This window comes from Solanum dulcamara, chromosome 11 (genome assembly GCF_947179165.1).
Source record: "Solanum dulcamara chromosome 11, daSolDulc1.2, whole genome shotgun sequence".
NCBI lineage: Eukaryota > Viridiplantae > Streptophyta > Magnoliopsida > Solanales > Solanaceae > Solanum > Solanum dulcamara.
Window position 1 is genome coordinate 55,208,738 of NC_077247.1, and position 21,957 is coordinate 55,230,694.

Genomic DNA, 21,957 nt, shown 5'->3' on the forward strand with positions numbered 1-21,957 from the left:
CACTAACCACTGTTTAATTTGCAGGTCCTTCAATATCTGTATCTACTTATTTCAGTATATTTTCTTGAACAAAGAAAACAGAAACCTAATCTTTGGTTAGCATTTACTATATTGGATGCTTGTTTTTTACGGTGTTTTTGTTTTCCTTGACCTTCGTAATAAAATATCAATTCAATATTTGCTTCCAAAGGACCAATACATAAATTACTTAATAACATAACGATGAGTTTTGACTGTTTGCTGACATTGATCAGCGAAGTAGATATCAGATATCCAGTTTTTGTTGAACCTAAACTGCCCAAGATCTTTATATGATTTGACTTTGGAGCCTTCAAAGACATCGGTGGAATTTAAGGTGAGATTTTTTATTGGCATTTATTTTTAATTGTTTTGGGGTTGGGAAACGAGTGTGAGTCTTTGGATTTACTTTTGTAGAATTGAGTTTGTGTTAGGGTTTATCTCGTGAGAATTGGTTTGAGAATTGGTTAGGGTTGTTTTCTGAAAAAAATTATTCACATCTCTTATTTAATGGGTGAGGGACTAACTTTTTACTAACACCTAGCATAATCTAATATTGGACACCAGTCACAAAGTGGGAAGCCACCTTAGTTTCCTTATAGTAAGAAACTGAATATCACTGGAAGATCTGGCTAGAGAAGTGAAGCTTACCATAAGAGTGAATGTTGCTGTCAGAAAATTGACCAGAAAGAGGTGCAAGTACAGGAATAATCACCGATAAGAGGCTCGATGTTGTGGGAACGATCCTCATAAAGAGGCGTGACACGACCAAACATTCATCTGAAAATAGTCACGACTCTGTCAGAAAGTTATAGGAAAGAGACGTGGCTCTATTAGAATGGTTGTTGGAGAGAGGCATTACATTGCTGGAACTGTCATTGGAAAGAGGTCTTCTTGACCAGTTGCCAAAAAGAGGCATGTTCACTCCGTAACGACCACCGGAGAGAGATAAGTTACTGAAGAGAGAAGAGCAGATTGTAAATGGTGCCAACCTTTGGCTAAGGCTGCCTGTCAGCAGGTCTAACCTGTATGAGATACAATCCACATCTTAGAGGAACTAGCTTCATTTGAACACTTTAACACTACTCTAATGTTCTAACAGTTTTAATAAATACTAGAAATTTATTAATTAGAATGAGGGGATTAAGGAAAAGCTAGAATAGGCTCTGAGGAAGTGACTAAATTTTCTTATTTTTCTTTGATGAGTGGAGGTAATGGGACCACATGTAATCAGAGGACTGCATTTGGTTCCTCTTAGTTTTCGACAGCAGACCATGGACTAGATCAAACTTGAGAACTATTGCACTTTTTAGGATTACTGAATTTTCTTTTAGCTGATTACATTGTCTGATTATGTAGATATTTTGCTATGAACTGGAAAGCTATTGACTTAAATGACATGCTATTTATTATAAAGGCTGCTCATCAGCAGCTCAGAATTTCAACTTTGTTTGACTTATCACCACAGAGAAAAAAAAGAAGGGCGGGTGGGGGGTAGGTGTGGTTCTTGTTTGTCTATTAGAACATGTCACTTGTTCATTTTTTTCCCATGTTTAATCTGCAATCAAATTGCCAGAAATGATGTGCAGTCCCTTTGTTGGCTCCATTGATACTGATTGTCTTAATCTGATAAAGTTATTTTGTTGTGTTTTTCAAGAACCTCTTATGGTGACTGGTTGGTTCTTAATGTTACTTGTAGGTTGCGGCCCGTCCTTCTCTTTATTGAGGATACTATCGTTGGAAGTAACTGTATCGGTGAGAGCAATTGTACTCGACATTTTTATGCAACATTACTTAGGATTCATTGTATATTATGTTATTTGTATATGTGGCTTTGTCCACTTCACATTTTCCTTCCCTGTAGGCTGTAGCCACCCACCTGCCTCCCTAAAAGAAGGGGGGGGGGGGGTAGGGAAACAAATTGTGGAAGGTTGGTTAGTGGAAGAGAGAGTTCATCAGATGGTGCAAAGCATTTCACTGGTATGCCATCATGTAGTTTTATCACTTTCTTTTCTCTTAAGCTACTTGTGGAAAACATTGATAAGAATATAGTTGTTGAAGTATCCTCCTCATCTATTACTATCCCATTCTTTGCTCCTCTTTTCAGATATAGCTGTGAATTATGAGATCCGGAAAAAGAGGTACAGGGCTCAGAGTTGCAAAGCGACACTTGAACTTCCTTCCCCGCAGCCAAGAAAACTAAGTAGAGAGTGCACTGTGAGGAGAGAGACTCGATCTTCACAGAATATTCTGTGGGGAAGTGCTTCTGAAAAGGATGACGCTGAGTCCAGATTTCTCTGTCAGATCGAAAGTTCAAGTCGGTAAATTGATGGCTCTCTTGCTCATTGCACAGTCAGTGTCAACTGGAAATCCAGAAGCTCTGCGCAACCCCTTTCATCTAATGTTTTTCTTATAGAGGATGGTTTCCTGGATAACAAATTGAGTGCTTCAGCTAGCTCCAGTTGTAAGTCAGACTGCCAGTTAGGTTCAGGATGGGAGGATGAGTCTATTGTAGCTGGCAGATCAATGGAGGATGCCTCATTTAGGGAGTCTCTTGAACTTGATGACAGTTCAAATGTGATGCATGAGAGAAGGAAACTCATTTATTATTCACTGCGTTAGGATCCCTACATTATTATTTACCGCATAACAGTTTTTACATTATTATCACCGCATAAACATTCCCTGCATGTCCAATACTTTAACTAAATAATGTCTTACTCTTTTGTGTTTGCAATTTTGTGATATTTCTGAAGAAAAGGAGAGTGATATAGGGTGCTTTATCTTTTGTTCCAGCACTATGTGGCCATCTGGTGGAGTATATTCTTATGTAGAAACTGAAGCCCATATCAAAATAAATGTGCTTCCCTTTTTACATAGTCAAGGATTATGATCTTTTGTTTGATTCTAGCATTTATCTTCTTTGAGCATTACACTCATTGTCATATTCTACAGCATGCTGCAGTTTAGCGAATTCTCTTGGAAGAACTGCGTGAGAAGGTAATGATTGTCTAAAAACCATTGATGTGTCATTTCAATGTGGAGTCAGTAATTTAGTGAATTATCCGGTCCTATCTGGACATAATTAGAGGACAACAACCTATCTTGATTCCGGGCAAGAATTGGTACGTATATGGTCATCTAATGTGAAATAAATTTGCCTTGTGTCGCTTGGTGTGTGGGGAAGAAGAAACTCTTTATATAATAGGTAACATTGATTTTGAGTCTTTGACCATGCTTTTGCAGATCATGCCTGAAATTGGTTACCAATTATTACATAACTATGCTGACCAAATTCAAAACTGGGTTGGATCTGCAACGTTCAGCTTCAAGATCATTTACCAGGTAAGTTACGGATCTTTGTTTAGATTTTCATCACAACCAGTCTATGAAACTTGATAAAATTGCCGTTTACCTTAAATTTCATTCTACAAAATTTTGCAGCATTCATTGAAGTTGAACCTAACTCTAGCATGAAGTTATATGTTTTGTTTAAAGCAAGAACTTAAGCAACCAACATCTGTCACACTTCTTGCAGTAACACTCTCTAATACTTGTCTCTGTCATATTATACATTCAAAAAGTTTACATGTAAACCATTTGCTAACCAGTCTTATAAGGGAAAGGTAATATAGTACTGATTGTAGTTGTTAATACAGGATTAGGAAATGACATCATCTATTAGGAAATAAGAATTGGGATTAGGAATTATTGGGAATAAAGCTACACTGTTAAGTAGATACACAAGGGCTGAGAGCGATTGCTCTCCTACATTCTCGAACCTTTTACTACACTGTAGAGTTTAGTCTCTTTAGCATTCCTGTTCCTCCCTCTGAAGGATATATGCCCGTCTATATGTGGAAAACAAAGCACGACGAGCACTTCTTCTCAGTCTAGTTGTTCCATTCTGAGGCATCAATACCAATATTTATATCAGTTTTGTGTTCCATCTTGCTTTCAGGTTTTCAAGTGTGAGTTGTGCGTGTATTATCTCTTAAGGTCCATTTTATGTTTTAATTAGGTTGAACATAACAAGTAAATTATGAATTGTTACTTATGAGGGAAATCTTTTTGTTCTAGTACCGTCAATAACAAGACAATGCTAGGGGCTCTCTCTTTTGAATTATGAGGCCTTGAAACTCGAATAGCTTCCAACGTATTTTGGAATTCATGACCTCATTCATGTTTTAGGAAATACGGCACTAGCTAACAAGATTCTTTTCTATGTGTTTCATAAGCAAATGGTTGTTTTCTTGATAATACAGCTTCGATGTATTTTGGGCGTTAATCTAACTGATGTGGATTTGTTATAATTTCTTTAACAGGTTAGTCCATTGACACTAACTAGCTCTCATATTTCACTCCTCCATTTAATTAACCCTGATCTTTCTGAATAATGTATTTGCAACCCACTTAACTAACTCTCCTGTTTTAGTGTTACTCCCTTCCCCCAATTAATGCCTCCCTTTAATTTATTCCACTCTTCTCATTTTTCTTTTGATTATACATCAACAGGAACCGGAGGAGATGAAGCCGAAGGCTGCCAATGAAATTCTGAAAGATAGTGCTTTTATACGTATGTTTCCTTTATACGTCATCTTTAGACAAACTTCTGTTATTTACTTCTATAGTTTTCCATTTCAACTTCGCCTTACATTAACAGCTTACTCAAATATGAAGACAAATGTATAAATGTTTATACTTCAAGCCACTCTATGAGATCATTACTATGTGGAATCCATTCAACGCCAAGGTAAACTACTTAGGTAACATTTGTTTACAGTTTTAAAAATGACTTTTCTAACTTAGAGTTTGACTGTTTGCATAATTCAAAAAAGGTGATTGGTTTACGTTACTTTTCTATTTTCTAATTTTGATAACATAATAGGAAGTTCTTAGTTCCTACAATAAAGAAAAGGGTGAAAAATTACCTCTTATTTCATTTATCAATTAAGTTTATCCTAATTCGATTATTTATACCTTTGCCGTTACCAAACTTAGCAAATTTACCCCTCAATTGGATGGTTTTTCCTAAATCAATTAAAATTATCCAATTTGAATTAAAATGACTTGTTTTCCTCTTTAATCCGAATCTGATCCACTAAACTAAATTAATTCACATCAAATTGAAGTTCAAGAAATAATGTTGTTCCTTTTCTATTTATCAAGTACTTAAATCACTATATTGCATGCATGATCATTATGTTCTTCTGGTGTTGAAATGAATCTACCTTCCCTCAAGAATTCATTTATTATGTTATTATTTAAGTTGTTGACATAGCATCCTCTCTGGGTTGGGTTGAATGTAATATGGATGATTTTTACATAGATGGAGAAATCCTCAGTATTCTCTAACATTGAATGAAAGAAGGTAAAACCGCATTGGAGGAGGTGGTGGAATACTTTCTGATTTACTGGTCATCTGTAGCTATTTTAGTAGCTTAGTGTAGAGATTTGATACATTAGTGCTTTTATGAAATTTATACTACAATCACATTTCTTTTGATTAATTCTAAATACAGATTTGTACATGTATCAAAATATATTATTCACATTGCTACTATGTTCCTCCAGCGTATCTCTTTATAGTAGCAATAGACTTGGTCGGTATTTCATGAACACTTCGCTTGGATTAGTTTCTATGTGGAAATAGTAATTTGAAAATTCAAACAAAATGAACAATCACCTCTATTTATCTGATAACATTAGTTATCCCCTCTTCTAATAGTAAATTCGTAGGGTTTGATTTTCTTGATTGCCTTCAAAAATACGTTCTTAACAGGTTAAGTAAATGATACTCTATTTGAATTTTAAGTAGGGTAGACATAATCAATCACATACTGATAAACATTTCATTATAAGGAATGAAAATAGATGCAAAATATTTCATAGAGGCTTTTTGAGATTTTTATAGTAAGTTGGTGAAAAAAGATGGTGGATTTATTATTTTATCACAACTGAAACTTGTGTTCTTTAGTAGGACAATATCTTGTCTAAACTGACTTATATTGTTGATGATACTTCTGTTGAACATTTTTAAGTTTGATACATTTGAATTACCTTTCAAATTTTGAGAGTTTTAATTTTAAATATTTTTTAAAAAAATTACGGATTTGTTGGGTGCTTGAATTGCCTTATCTGAATTGCCTATTCCATTGTCGATTTTTTCTTTAGTTGATCATGATATTTGAAAAATAAAAATATCTTAATACATTTTCCATCTTAAGCAGCATGGAGAACCGTTTTCATCGTGCAAGCTTGATCTCTTATCCAACAATTAGTTGAATTTATATTTTAGTGATTTTTCTTAAGAATTATTTTATGCATGTTTGAGTTATATAATCCCTGATTTTCTATAATTTAGTTTTTACATTTTAATGCTTATGGATATGCTATAATGTCTGGTGTTAATTCGATTTTATTGCTATACAAGAGAAATTCTTGTGTGGTCATACAATTAAGTATATATCTTAGAATTAGAATTCATGAAAGAAGAGAGCCTCAGATCTCAATGATAATTATTTTAGCTATTAATTCAAGTTTAGAATTTGTACGAAGCAATCAAAGAAATTGGATGTTTCAAAGTGTCTTTTTGATTGCTAATCATTTCAAGGTCACTATGCAAAATCTCTAATGATTTTTAGAACTTCAATATAAGATGTGAGTTAATCTTTGTTTATTTTATGTATTAAGACATCTCTTTGCGTCATTTCGTAATCATTATCTAGATAACTTATTTTATAATTATTTGATCTGGTTGTATTTATATCTGTTTATGGTGTATTTAGTATGATTAAAAATATAATCTCTTTTTTATTAATTCACTGTCGAGTGTTAACAATGATTTTTCATGTCTGGTCTATGAACATAGTGCCTTTTTTGTACTTTCTCAATATGTTTTGGAATTATGAATACTTGCTATTCAAAATGTGACTTATTATTTTAAATATATACTATGTATCATTTAAAATGATTGTAATACTCAATAATACAAAAAATATTTAATTTGTTGCCACACAAAGCGCTGTCTAATTTACTAGTTTAAGTTAAATAAAACAATACTAAAATTTTTGAATGAATATAACGTTTACTAAAGATAGATGTACAGTTCGACTACGAATTTAAAATATAGTTACTTTAGACTAAATTTTATATTTAAGTTTTAAAAAATCTATGTAATATGTATACTATATTAATTTATAATCTTATAACAAAATTAAAATTTCAAACCATAATCAACCTATGCAAATTTGCAAAAAATTAAGTAATTTAAGGTATATATAATAATAAAATTTCACATTATCAATGGAATAGACTCTTTTTATTAAAAAAATAAATAAGTACTAGAATAAAAATTTACAAAAAATTATATATTTTGTCTTGACTAGTTTTTTATTTTTCCTGCATGTGTTAACTAGTTCGAAAACTATATAAAAAAAATACTAGAATAAAAATTTCACATTAATGCAATAAACTCTTCTTATTTTTTAATAAATAAGTACTAGAATAAAAACTTACAAAAAATAATATATTTTGTATTAACTAGTTTTTTTCGGCGTGTATTAACTAGTTCAAAAACTATAAAAGAGACACCAACTGCGCACTTTAGAACTCATCACCATCATTACGCAAGCCATACGCTTCCGGGGGTACGCTACCGGATTGCTGATCTCTACTGTTCCGGTGACTATAAAAAAGACACCACCTACTTACTTTATAACTCACCACCATCATATTACGGAAGCCATACGCTACCGGATTGCTGATCTTAACTGTTCCGGTGACGATGTCCGATCAAAGCCCTAAATCAATTTTCCCGGTGATCATCTTCTCAAGTAATGCTACTGTTCTTCCCATTATCTTGCTGATTCTTGGCATATTTTAAGGAATTCAAGAAATCTTGGAATTCTTGCATGCATTCTTTTTAAGAAAAAATCAACAACATTAAGCGATTGGTATTCTTAAAAGCATGTGTTAAGGATGTTCTGGAATTATGTTGTCCGATCAAAACCCTAAACCCTAAATCAATTTTCCCGCCGTTCTATCTGCTCTCTACTGATCTTCCCATTATCTTGGTATTCTTCCGTCCATTAAAAAAGAAGGAAGGAAAATTCATGGCGTTTTGAAGTTACATGTTTACTGTCATGGAACATATCAAGAAAATTCAAGAAGTCTTCTAAAAAAAAATCATGTTGTATGTTAAGGATGTTCAAGAATTTGTTTTTTACTTTTTTAGGGAGATGGGGAGCATTAAGCGAATGTCTGAGGCTATTTGGAGTTCAATTCAGTCAGGGGTTATCTTGTAAGATTTCGCACAGTTTCGATGCTGGTGTCCCCAAGGTGTAATTTACCCTTTCAAAGTTTCAATATTCTTTATCGCACACTCAATTGGACAGACTTTCGTAAACACCCTCACTGGTTAGTTTCTTTTACATGGTCTGGACTTTTTGATTTTTATTGTTTCTTAAAAGTTAAAATTGTGCCATGTACGAGAATGAGGAATTATATTTTTGTTTCTGATTTTGTTATGTTTTGTGGATCAATCATCTCATCATCTGTTAATTTGAATCTATTTGCTTCTTCATTCATCAGGTAACCAATCATATCGTGTTGAATTTGCTTCGAAGCCCTTCTCTCTTCTATGAGTGTTCTTAGTAGGTTCACAATAATTCTCCTTGCCTGAAAGACATTTATCTTAATTATTTAGATACGCTTTGAAAGTGTATAACATGTTAAATTATACTGATAGCATCACAAAATTGTACTGAAATCCTCAATGATAGTTGGTGTTGGGAAGGTTGATAGGTGGTGAAAGTGTGCCTAGTACTAACTTGAAGAATTTAGGCATGAATTCTTGAGCTAAAGCTAGATTCAATCCCAGGAATTTGCTTCAATGATGATAGAAATGCCATCTATGGGAAAACTCAGATTAGAACAGAGTCCAAACAGAGACTTGTTCTGTCAAATAAATTTGTTAAGACTTACGGACTGACCCTATTGGATTTTTCTTGAATGTCAATGACTCCCAATTGGTCAAGTGGGATCTCATGAACTTATCAGTTTTGGGCAAATGTTGGTCTCTGATCATTTGTAGGGTTAATTAGAGACAAATGTGTCTTTTTACATTGTAGGGCTAATTAGAGATAAAAGTTGGTCTCTGATCATTGTAGGGCAAAAGTTGGTCTCTGATATCATGAACTCATCAATTTTGGGCAAAAGTTGATTGCATGCATTACTCAATAATAGGCTGTTTGACCATTTGTGTTCGTTGGTATCTTTTTGCAGATTTTTTTTATTTCTTATTTTGTGGTTTTACTTGTTATTCTTGAATGGCTACACTTTTGCCTTTGTTGTTACTTTTGCCAGTAGGTGTAGTGGATTCAAGTGTTGAACCATTCTTCACAGCAGGTGCTGAACTATCCTCCGTCGCCTTGTATAATAGTACTGGTCTCTTTTGGGGTTTAGTGGTTCTTTTCTCATCAGTGATTTCATAGTAATAGGAGTTATTGACAAGCTGAATATGTAATTTGCCTTTTAGATCGCTGACCTTTATCCAAATACATTCTGCACGCTCATCATCGTTCACGGTTACCTTGTCAATACAGATGATTTCAAGAATTAATAACTTGTGCTTAGCTACATATTCCCCCCATCCTTTTCCTCCAAGGTATTATCCCTCCTCACAAACGGCAGTAACCGGTGAGGCTCTTCAATGAATTCTTATGTTCCTTTGTTTTCTACTTCTGATGATGAGGGTACATGCTTTATATGAAAATTGATGCTGTTTTTTCTCCTCTTAGTATGATGCTCCTAGTTTGAACTTTAATCTAGTTTCCACTTTCTGCCAGGTATCTGTTGCTATCGGCATTGGGACCTTCTATATTAAGGTGGATGACAATGGTAAGTATTAGTTTCTTTGACATGGATCTCTAATGCATATTGATGTGCAGAAAATTATGCTCAATTTTATTATTTTACTTCATCACCTGAAGTTGTACCTTCTTTTGAAGTATTTGGTGTCTCACGAGATGGACTGGTGCTGATGGGAAAAAGATATGGTAATCTTTTTGCAAAATGTTGGACTGACATCATCTTTTTTATTTTATTGATGCTGCTGTCCATAATTTGTTTTGCCTGATAACTATGATGTTCATAACTTGGAATGGGATTGCATGCATTACTCAACTGATAGGCTGTTTGACTGTTTGTGTTCATTAGTATCTTTTTACAGATGTTCTTTTATTTATTATTTTGAAGGCCATCTCTGTGGGAGGCTGCTACCCATAAGGCCATCTCGGGCATGGGAAAGAAAGGCGGCGGTTTTACTTGTAATTAGGAAAAGTGGTTTGGCTGTTCACAAACACAAAATATTGATGCTGACATTTTGTTTTTGCTTTTATTATAACTGGTAAAGTTGCTGCCATGTGACCAGGAGGTCACGGGTTCAAGCCTTGGAAACAACCTCTTGCAGAAATGCAAGGTAAGGCTGCGTACAATAGACCCTTGTGGTCAGGTCTTTCCCCGGACCCCGCGCATAGCGGGAGCTTTAGTGCACCGGGCTGCCCTTTTTTTTTATATATATATATATATGGAGCCAGAGAGAGGAGAGAGAGATAGATAACATATATTTTTTGTTGATCACTACTACATGTAGAAATGTTTTGATTATTTCTTCTAGTTGAAGTTGAGTTGGAACATACTTATTGATGCTTAGGTACTTTTAGCCCAGCTTATTGAGACAGTATATGTGCCTGTTTCTTTCATCTTCTGTTGTGCTTCCTTTTTGTCTGGCCTTTTAACTATGGTTTGGTATGTTTGCTTTACACCAGCTACATCAAAATACAGTCATTCAAATTATATGCATACTTTCCCAGCAAGCTTGGGCTTTGGAGGAGATGCTCTGAGCTCTGTTTCTGACGTTTCCTTGTTGGAAAGTGTTACTAAAACTCACGGGAGGCCAAATGGATATCGTAAGGTTTTGAAGATAAAGTTCTTTGAGTTTTAGTTGGTAGTATCCTTTAGGATAAGTATAAAACTACTAACTTGGTCCTTGTTCTTGCCATTGTTTATCGGACAGCAAGTGTTTGTACCTTGGAATTGATGATTGTGTAGACAAAATGTTGGTACAACAGGTAATGCTGTATAAGCCCAGCCTGATACATGGGTTGATGTTGTTTGCTTATAATAAAATGTCTTGGGATTTTCTCTTTGCAGTCATTTTTCGTGATGTATTTTACAACCAACCAGTTCAAAGGTAGAAAATGCACTCCCAAGTACTTCTAGTTTTCTCTAAATTCAAACAAATAAATAATTTTGATTTACATACTTCTTAAGCTATACTCTGTCCTGTTTGATCTTTTGGTTCGCGTATATAATCTGGAAGCCCAAAGAGTGTATCACATTCTCTGAAAGAGCCTCTGCTAAGTATCGCCCTTGTGCATCCCAGTGGCTCCTTCAAAATTGTTTATATTGAAAGGTCCCTCTTTGTTGTACCAGCTCACTTAGGATATTTCCAGTCTAGTTTCTTAGATTTTTTTCATTTGCATGCAGTGAGTATGATCTGCTTTGCACACGTGTTTCTCCTTCCCCATTGCCGTTATTGTCCAATGGGTTTGGGATTCATCTGAATTCCCTTAATAAATTGAATGCAATTGATGGTTCATTCAAGCTCCGGATACATCTCAGTCGTGATGCTTACAATGTGAAGGTATATATGCCCAAATTGATGGATAAGATATGTGATAAGTTATCTTTTCTACACCTTGTTTCCTTAAAAACCACTGTTTAATTTGCGGGTCCTTCAATAGATCTGTATCCACATATGTCAGTATATTTTCCTAAACAAAAAACGGAAACCTAATCTTTGGTTAGCAGTTAATATATCAAATTCTTATTTTTTACGGTGTTTTTGTTTCCCTTGACCTTCACAATGCAGATACCAATTTAAGATTTGCTTCCAAAGTACCAATACATACATAAATTACTTAATAACATAACAATGAATTTTGACAGTCTTCTTACATTGACTAGCGAAGTAGATCTATGATATATCCACTGTTTTTGTTGAACGTAAACTACCCAAGATCTTTATATGATTTGACTTTGGAGCCTTCAAATACCTCTGTGGAATTTAAGGTGAGATTTTTTGTTGGCATTTATTCTTTAATTGTTCTTGGGTTGGGCAACGAGTGTGGGTCTTTGGATTTACTTTTGTAGAATTGAGTTTGTGTTGGGGGCTTTCCTCGTGAGAATTAGTTTGGGTTGTTTTTTGAAAAAATAATTCACATCTCTTACTAATGGGTGAGGGACTAATTGGTTTGATTATTGCGAGTGAATTATGAATTGTTACTTCTAATACCATCAATAATAAGACAATGTTAGAGGTTTTCTCTTTTCGAATTATGCTTGAAACTCGAATAGCTTCTAACTTATTTTGGAAATCTATTCATGACCTTATTCATAGAGTAAATGGAGAGCTTTAGTGCACCAGACTGCCCTTTTTCATTCATGACCTTATTCATGTTTTAGGAAATATTTAGGAAATACTGCACTAGTTAAGAAGACTCCTTTGCATGTGTTTAATACTAAAATGGTTGTTTTCTTGATAATGCAGGTTCCGTGTATTTTAGGGGGTTAATATAACTGATGTGGATCTGATAGAATTTCTTTAACAGGTTTGTACATTGACACTAACCAGTTCTCATATTTCACTCCTTCATTTAATTAACTCTAATCTTGTTTATGTTCTTGCTTAAATGTCGTGTTATGTTGTTCTCTGAATAATGTATTTGCAACCCACTTAACTAACTCTCTTGTTTTAACGTTACTCCTTCCTCCAACTAACGCCTCAATTTAATTTATTCCACCCCTCTCATTTTTCTTTTGATTATACATCAACAAGATCCGGAGGAGATGAAGCCGAAGGCTGCCAATGGAATTCTAGAAGATTGTGATTTTATACGCTTTTTTTCCATTATACGTTATCTTTAGACAAACTTCTGTTATTCACTTCTTATATTAGTTTTCCATTTCAATTTCCCCTTACAGCAACAACAAAGATGAAGACAAATGTATAGTTGCTTATACTTCAAGCCACTCTATTTGATCATTGCTATGTGGAATCCATTCAGCGCCAAGTTTAAGGTAAACCACTTAGGTGACATTTGTTTACAGTTTTAAAAATTGACTTTTTAACTTAGAGTTCAACTTTTCGCATAATCCGAAAAGGTGATTGGCTTACATTACTTTTCTATTTTCTAATTCTGATAATGTAATAGGAAGTTCCTACAATTGTTTCTGACCAAAATGAGAACCTCATTGTTCAAATTGAAGTAATCTTTACATAAATGTATGTATAAAGATAAAACGGACGAACAAGTTGATTTTTGATGATGTTGAAAGTTGATAAATATGTTTCTGTTTGGTTAATTCAAGAGTTTTTGGAAGTCTGCGAGCTTAGATGCAATTTGCTTTATTATAACAGCTAGCAGTTATTATGCTTTTCATTAGGAGCTTAAAAGGATTTAGTTTCTTTAAAAAGTAACATTGATGGTATTTACCTTTCTTAGTTTTATTGATAAATATTAGTGTTTTGTAGTGATGAATGTTGAGGTTCAAGAAATAATGTTGTTCCTTCTCTGTTTTATCCTGAATTTTAATCACTATATTGAATTCATGATCATTATATTCTTCTGTGTTGAAATGAATCTACCTTTCCTCACTGAATTCATTTATTATGTTATTGTTTAAGTTGGTTGACATAGCATGTCCTCTCTAGGTGGAATATAATATGGATTCTTTGTACATGTATGGAGAATCCTCAGCATTCTCTAACATTGAATAAAAGGAGCGAAAACTGCACTAGATCTGGTGCTGGAATACTTTCTGATTTACTGGCCATCTGTAGCTATTTTAGTAACTTGGTGTAGAGATTCCATATTAGTGCTTTTTATGGAGTTTATATTGCAATCACATTTCTTTTGGCAATTGTACTACTGTTAATCGCAAAAAGGATACAGACTCACTTAATCATGAATACTGATCTGTACATGTATCAATTATATTACTCACATATCTACTCTGTTCCTCCAGCGTATCTCTTTATAGAAGCAAGTCTTTGGTTAGTATTTCGTGAACACATGGCTTGGATTAGTTTCTATGTGGAAATAGCGGCTTGAATTTATATTGAAGTGATTTGTCTTAAGAATTATTTTATGCATGTTCGAGTTGTATAGTCCCTGAATTTCTATTATTTATTTTTAACTTTCTAATGCTTATGGATGCTATAACGATGAGTTTAAACAGTGCTTCTGACATGGACCAGCAAAGTAGATCTCAGCTATATCCATTGTTTTTGTTGAACCTAAACTGCCCAAGTTCTTTATATGATTTGACTTTGGAGCCTTCAAAGACCTTTGTGGAATTTAAGGTGAGATTTTTTGTTGACATTTATTTTTTAGTTGTTTTTGGGTTGGGAAACGAGCGTGGGTCTTTGGATTTACTTTTGTAGTATTCAGTTTGTGTTAGGGCTTGTCTCTTGAGAATTGGGAACGCTCCTTAGAAAGAGGCGCGACACGACAAGACAACCATCTGAAAATAGTCACGACTTTGTTAGAAAGTTATAGGAAAGAGGTGTGACTCTATTAGAATGGTTGTTGGAGAGAGGCATTACATTGCTGGAACTGTCATTGGAAAGAGGTCTTCTTGACCAGTTGCCAAAAAGAGGCATGTTCACTCCGTAACGACCACCGGAGAGAGATAAGTTACTGAAGAGAGAAGAGCCGATTGTAAATGGTGCCAACCTTTGGCTAAGGCTGCGTGTCAGCAGGTCTAACCTGTATGAGATACAATCCACATCTTAGAGGAACTAGCTTCATTTGAACACTTTAACACTACTCTAATGTTCTAACAGTTTTAATAAATACTAGAAATTTATTAATTAGAATGAGGGGATTAAGGAAAAGCTAGAATAGGCTCTGAGGAAGTGACTAAATTTTCTTATTTTTCTTTGATGAGTGGAGGTAATGGGACCGCATGTAATCAGAGGACTGCATTTGGTTCCTCTTAGTTTTCGACAGCAGACCATGGACTAGATCAAACTTGAGAACTATTGCACTTATTAGGATTACTGAATTTTCTTTTAGTTGATTACATTGTCTGATTATGTAGATATTTTGCTATGAACTGGAAAGCTATTGACTTCAATGGCATGCTATTTATTATTAAGGCTGCTCATCAGCATCTCAGAATTTCAACTTTGTTTGACTTATCACCACAGAGGAAAAAAAGGACGGGTGGGGGGTAGGTGTGGTTCTTGTTTGTCTATTAGAACATGTCACTTGTTCATTTTTTTCCCATGTTTAATCTGCAATCAAATTGCCAGAAATGATGTGCAGCATTATATCCCTTTGTTGGCTCCATTGATACTGATTGTCTTAATCTGATAAAGTTATTTTGTTGTGTTTTTCAAGAACCTCTTATGGTGACTGGTTGGTTCTTAATGTTACTTGTAGGTTGCGGCCCGTCCTTCTCTTTATTGAGGATACTATCGTGAATCTCTGTACTGGAAGTAACTGTGTCGGTGAGAGCAATTGTACTCGACATTTTTATGCAACATTACTTAGGATTCATTGTATTTGATGTTATTTGTATATGTGGCTTTGTCCACTTCACATTTTCCTTCCCTGTGGGCTGTAGCCACCCGCCTGCCTCCCTAAAAGAAAGAAAGGGGGGGGGGGGTAGGGTAACAAATTGTGGAGGGTTGGTTAGTGGAAGAGAGAGTTCATGAGATGGTGCAAAGCATTTCACTGGTATGCCATCGTGATCTTTTATTTTTTATTCTAATATTTATCTTCGTTGAATAATACAGTCATTGTCATGTTCTACAGCATGCTGCAGATGAGTGAATTCATTCGGAAGAACTACATGAGAAGGTAATGATCGTCTTAATATTCATTGAAGTGTCATTTCAACTTGGGTTTTGTAACTTGTTGAATTATCAGGTCCTATTTGAAAAAATGAGAACAACAACCTATCTTGATTCTGAGCACGAATTGGTATATTTATTTTTATAATAGGTAACATTGATTTTGAGTCTTTGACCATATGCTTTGCAGGTCATGCCTGAAATTGTTTACCACTAACTGGGGTTGGATCTTCAACAATCATTCTCAAGCTTATTTACCAGGTAAGTTACGATCTTTGTTTAGATTTTCATCACACACCCAGTCTATGGAACTTGATAAAATTGCCATTTACCAGAATATTTTTTGCACTAACTTTTGCAACATTCATTAAAGTTAAATCTCCTAATTCTGAGCATGAAGTTGTATGTTTTGGTTAAAGCGGAAACTTAAATCTGATTCACAAACAGCCAACATCTGTTACACTTCTTGCAGGTAACATTCTCTAATACCGGTCTCTGTCATATTATAGTTTCAAAAAGTTAAGTACATGTAAACCATTTGCAAATCGGTCTTAGAAGGAAAAGGTATTGTAGTACTGATTGTAGTTGTTAATACATGATTAGTTGCTCATATATATTCTGAAACCTATTTTTTTGAGAAGGTAACAACTTGCATTCTATTCCAAAAAATCAAACCTGCCACAACATGTTACAGGGTTATCAATTACAGATATAGGAGAGTAGAGTATCAGGAAGATCCTCAACCCTAAAAGAAAAAATTACAAGTGTTGTAAAGCATTCATTACTGATTCTAGATCTTCCATATACTCTTGTTTACACCAAAAATGAAACAAAACTAAACAATTCATCTTCTGGATGTTGTTACTTTTGTTCTGAAAGCATCTGAGATTCCTCTCTTTCCACACAGACCACCAAACATTCATATCTTATTCTCTTCAACATTCATATTCCTCCCTCTGAAGGATATATGCCTGTCTGAATCTGGAAAACAAAGCATGACAAGAACTTCTTTGCAGGCTAGTTATTCCATTATGAGGTATCAATAACAGTTCATATCAGTTCTGTGTTTCATTTTTTTAAAAGCAACAATGATTTTCGAGGGTTTAAGCTTGTCAAGTGTAATTTGTGTGCATTGTCTCTTAAGTTCCATTTTATGTTTTAATTGGGTTAATTATAGCAAGTGAATTTGTTTTGTAACTTATAACTTACAAGGGAAGATCTTTTTTGTTCCAAGACCATCAGTAACAAGACAATGCTAGAGGTTCTCTCTTTCTGAATTATAAGGCCTTGAAGCTTGAATAGCTTCTAACTTAATTTGGAAGCTATTCATCACATCATTCATGTTTTAGGAAATACTCCTAAGCTAACAAGATTCTCTTGCGTGTGTTTCATAAGAAAATAATTGTTTTCTTGATAATACAGGTTCCATGTATTTAGTGGGTTAATCTAATTGATGTGGATCTGTTAACAGGTTAGTCCATCGACACTAATTAGCTCTCATAATTTACTCCATTTAATTAACTCTTAATCTTTCTTATGTTCTTGCTTAATTGCCGTGTCATGTTGTTCTTGCTTAAATGTCGTGTCATTGTTGAAGAGTTGAAGCAGACTTCATTGTGTTTCAGCTGAGGAAATATATGTGTTGGAACTGCATTTGATGGTATGTTTAAGAGTGGAATTCCATATTATGAATGGCTTCAATACCTTTTCATTTGTTAGTTTGCTCATGGGTGATCAACTTTTGCCGCTATTTTGACAACTTGGGTGCTTTGCATGAGTAGATTTCTAAGTTAGGTTCGTGGAACTGCCAGCTGGATTTCGATATCATTTCTTTGCTATTGCTGTTGGTGCTATAGATTTTAACAAAATTGAACCTTGGGACCTCCAATGTTGAGCCTTTTCATTTATTTGTTGGAAATTGTTACTAAAACTCACTGGAGGCCAAATGAATATCGTAAGGTTTTGAAGGTAAAGTTCTTTTGAGATTCAGTTGGTAGTATTCATTAGTCTAGGTATAAAACTACTAACTTGGTGTTTGTTCTTGTCATTGTTTACAGGACGGCAAGTGTTTGTACCTTGGATTGATGATTGTAGATAAGAGGTTGGTACAACATGTAATTCTGTATAAGCCTACTTGACACATGAGTTGACTGTTGTATGCCAATAAGGAAATTTGTTGGGATTTTTCTTTTTTGCACTCATTGTTTGTGATGTATTTTACAACCAACCCGTTCGTAGGAAGCGAATGCATTCCAAGTACTTCTATTTTTCTCACAATTCAAACAAATGAAAAATGTTGATTTACGTAGTTTACTTCTAAATCTGTACTCTGTCCTGTTTGATCTTTTGGTTTGCGTATATAATATGGAAGCCCAAAGAGTGTATCACATTCTCTGAAAGAGTCTCTGCTAAGAATCACCCTTGTGCATCCAGTGTCTCCTTCAAAATTGTTGATATTGAAAGGTCTGTCTTGTCTCTGTTATACCTGCTCACTTAGGATATTTTGTGTCTGATTTCTTAGATTTTGTTCATTTGCATGCAGTGAGTATGACCTGCTTTGCACACGTGCTTCTCCTTCCCCATTGTCGCTATTGTCCAGTGGGTTTGGGATTCATCTGAGTTCCCTTAATAACTTGAATGCAATCGATGGTTCATTCAAGCTCACCAGATACATCTTAGGTTGTGATGTTTACACAATGAAGGTATACAGGCCCAAATTGATGGATAATATATGTGATAAGCTATCTTTTCTGCACCTTGTTTCTCTAAAAACCATTGTTTAATCTGCAGGTCCTTCACTAGATCTGTATCCACTTATGTCAGTATATTTTCCTGGACAAAGAAAACAGAAACCTAATTTTTGGTTAGCATTTACTATATCGGATTCTTGTCTTAACGTTACTGTAACATCCCCTAAAAACGTTGTATACGATGTTTCAATTCTCGCCTAAATATGATACAACCTCTGTATTTTGGGGATAACTTTTCATAGGAAAATCCAAATTGGGTGATTCAAATTTCTGAATAACCAAAAGATCTTTACCTACAACTCTTGTGAAGACCATATTTTAAGTTTCGGAGGTTAAGTAGGTCAAATAGATTAATTATTGTAAGACAGAATGTTGTGATGGAAAGGAGTGTTTATAGAAGAAAAATCATATCTTACTGTAGGTTTATCCAAATTGGTTGATTCTTGAACGACATAAAACTAGACTTCTATATCTACAATTCTTATGAAGACACCAAATCCTAATAAGGAATTTATCCTGTTCAAACGCAGCTCCGAAAAGGAGTATTCTGTCAAAAATAACTCATTTCACCTACCATGAAAAGATCTAGATACATTTGACATCACTCATGACATAAATTGTCCTCCATTTAACATCATCCATGACATCAATATATTTCATTAAATTTTCAGATTTTTCTTTATAATTATTTTATTTATTGTTAGGTCTCTCTTTCCCACCTATAAATATCCACCTTATTTCCTCATTTTATTCATCAAGCTTTCTCAAGCAAGTCTTCTCTCTATACACTTCTTTACACATTCTCAAATATAGTTTTAGTTCTTAATAGTGAAGAAATACTATTTTGGTGATTCATATACTCCGGGTAGTACACAAAACGTTCCGGCGGGGAGAAAAGTTAGGACTCAAGAGTGTTCATTAAGTCTTTCGGTTCCGACTAAAGCTTCGGATTCCAGGTATGTAAGGCTTTAATGAGAGTATTCCTTCCACTCTCATGTCTAAATTATTTTGATTATATGATAAATTATATTTATTTTCTTTAATCTCTACTCTAAGTTATGTGTGTATTTATCTATGAGTTCTTCCACCCATGTAGTCCAAAAACTCTTTCAATTAAGTCTCTTGATTTCAAGTAATATTTTCTTATGGTAATTCTTAATTTTACTTAATAGTATGAATCATAGTTAAACTAATGATTATTGTTCTATTTTGATGTAACATAATTTCATATGTATGAATTGATGGTTTACAAGTAATTCCTCTATTTATCTATTTAAAGATTCTTGAAACTCATGGTGGGTTGTTTAAAGCATGATTTTTAATTAATGGATTTCAAAGTATTTATGTATATTTATTTACATACATATTTGCAAGTTGAAGTGATTTGAACCCACCTAGTTTTACTATGTTTTTAATAAAATTTGTAGTGCCGATGCTGAATCCTTCGTTTGTCTCTTCTTCCTTGCACTTGTAGTGCCGATCTCTGTTGCAGGAACAAACGCCGGCGACGTCACTTTCTCCGGCGACGTCACTTTCTCTGTTTCTTAATCTATACTTGGTTTATTATATTTCTTGCTCTTGTAGTGCCGGTCTCTGTTGCAGGTTACAAACGCCGGCGACGTCACTTTCTCTGGCGAGTCTATTTCTTACATTTTCCGGAGATATAAATTTGTTCAGATTGGTCAAAATCGGAACTAGAGCTTCCAATATCCGGCGGTTGCAAGTAGATCTGTCCAGAGAGGATCAGATCTGACTGAAAAAGGCTTCTCCGGCGATTTTTCCGGCGAAGCTTTTGGTCTCTTCTTGCATTTTCTCGCGGCTTCAAGCAAATTCCGGCAGCGTCCAACTTTTCCGGCGACGTTTAGGATTCAGCATCACTTTCTGATCAACAACCTCAGGTCGGGATTTTCAGGTAAAAAAAAATCAGAGTCATCCATTACCGACGCCGGTGTCTTTCTGGTGAGGTCTGCAGCTCCAGGTTCGGTCGTTCCTCAACTGATCTCTTGTATACCAGTTTATCTTCTAATATCTTCTTGACCTGTTTGAGTTAGGTGTAGCAGCATATTGTTCCGTTTTGCTTGCTGGTATGGATTTTCTTCAACTATTGTAGTGTTATTGATTTCCTGTGCTTGCTTATTAGTTAGTGTGCGTTGTCTATATTCGACATTTATTGTTCTGTCTATAAATTTTTGGGTGCTTGGCCCAAGAATTTTGGGTACCTCCGGTTCCCATATCTTCCCCTATTTATTCCTTACTCAAACAATTGTAACTACATTTTGCTAACTTTAAACCTTCGAATTTTTTTTAGTTCACACGTTTTCGTGGCTTTGGATAGTGATGGTAGACTAGGGTCATGTTCTCACTCAGGGACGGGGACGGGGACGAGGGTTAGGAGGGGTAAGTGGGTTAAAGGAGTGTCTAGAATGAGAATAGGCTCTTGGAACATTGGGACGTTGACGGGAAAATCCATAGAGCTAGTTAAGATCCTAAAGAAGAGGAAGATTAATATAGCGTGTGTACAAGAGACCAAATGGGTAGGTTCTAAAGCTAAGGAGGTAGACGGGTATAAGCTTTGGTTCTCTGGTAGATCGAAGAATAGGAATGGGGTAGGCATTTTAGTAGACAGTAACTTAAGGGATCAGGTGGTGGAGGTTAGGAGATCCAATGATAGGATGATGTCGATTAAGGTGGTCGTTGAAGGGAATACGTTGAACATTATTAACGCATATGCGCCGCAAGCAAGCTTAAACGAGGAGGATAAGAGGCGTTTTTGGGCGGATTTGGACGAGTTAGTGGGAGGCATACCGTCTACTGAGAAGCTTTTCGTGGGAGGGGATTTCAATGGGCACATCGGGTCTACTTCGGGAGGGTATGATGATGTGCATGGAGGTTTCGGCTTCGGGGTCAGAAATGGAGGAGGAGTCTCATTGTTGGATTTTGCAAGAGCTTTTGGGTTGGTGATAGCCAATTCGAGTTTTCCTAAAAAGGAGGATCACTTGATAACCTTCCGGAGTGCGGTGGCTAAGACCCAGATAGACTTTTTACTCCTTAGGAAGGATGATAAAGGTCTGTGCAAAGACTGTAAGGTCATTCCGATCGACAACCTTACGACCCGACATAAGCTCTTGGTGATGGATTTAGGGATCAAGATGACGAGGAAAAAGAGGATCGGGGATGACCGACCTAGGATCAGATGGGGGAGTTTGACCACGACTAGCGCCCTGGAGATGGGGGAGAAATTGAAGGATATGGGGGCCTGGGATA

At 35.1% G+C, this 21,957-nt stretch overlaps 3 long non-coding RNA genes across 9 annotated transcripts; all 3 read left to right on the forward strand.

The window, feature by feature from the left end:
- The first annotated feature begins 2 nt into the window (after nucleotides 1–2).
- Nucleotides 3–4,826, forward strand: LOC129873864 (uncharacterized). Of its 5 annotated transcripts, XR_008762795.1 has the most exons (6): nucleotides 7–355; nucleotides 1,718–1,773; nucleotides 1,883–1,998; nucleotides 2,126–3,363; nucleotides 4,284–4,343; nucleotides 4,534–4,826. It is a non-coding gene; the product is annotated as an uncharacterized LOC129873864 (long non-coding RNA). The 5 variants fall into 5 exon arrangements; XR_008762793.1 differs by having other exon boundaries at nucleotides 3–355; nucleotides 2,126–4,343; XR_008762792.1 differs by lacking the exon at nucleotides 4,284–4,343 and having other exon boundaries at nucleotides 8–355.
- A 2,762-nt stretch (nucleotides 4,827–7,588) lies between these two features.
- Nucleotides 7,589–9,920, forward strand: LOC129873868 (uncharacterized). Of its 3 annotated transcripts, XR_008762801.1 has the most exons (5): nucleotides 7,589–7,853; nucleotides 8,255–8,436; nucleotides 8,611–8,672; nucleotides 9,624–9,717; nucleotides 9,867–9,920. It is a non-coding gene; the product is annotated as an uncharacterized LOC129873868 (long non-coding RNA). The 3 variants fall into 3 exon arrangements; XR_008762799.1 differs by lacking the exon at nucleotides 9,624–9,717 and having other exon boundaries at nucleotides 9,867–9,914; XR_008762800.1 differs by lacking the exons at nucleotides 8,611–8,672; nucleotides 9,624–9,717 and having other exon boundaries at nucleotides 9,867–9,914.
- Nucleotides 9,921–10,034: 114 nt separating this feature from the next.
- On the forward strand, nucleotides 10,035–14,354 carry LOC129873871 (uncharacterized). Its single transcript, XR_008762806.1, has 3 exons — nucleotides 10,035–10,076; nucleotides 13,066–13,161; nucleotides 14,323–14,354. It is a non-coding gene; the product is annotated as an uncharacterized LOC129873871 (long non-coding RNA).
- The last annotated feature ends 7,603 nt before the right edge of the window (nucleotides 14,355–21,957 follow it).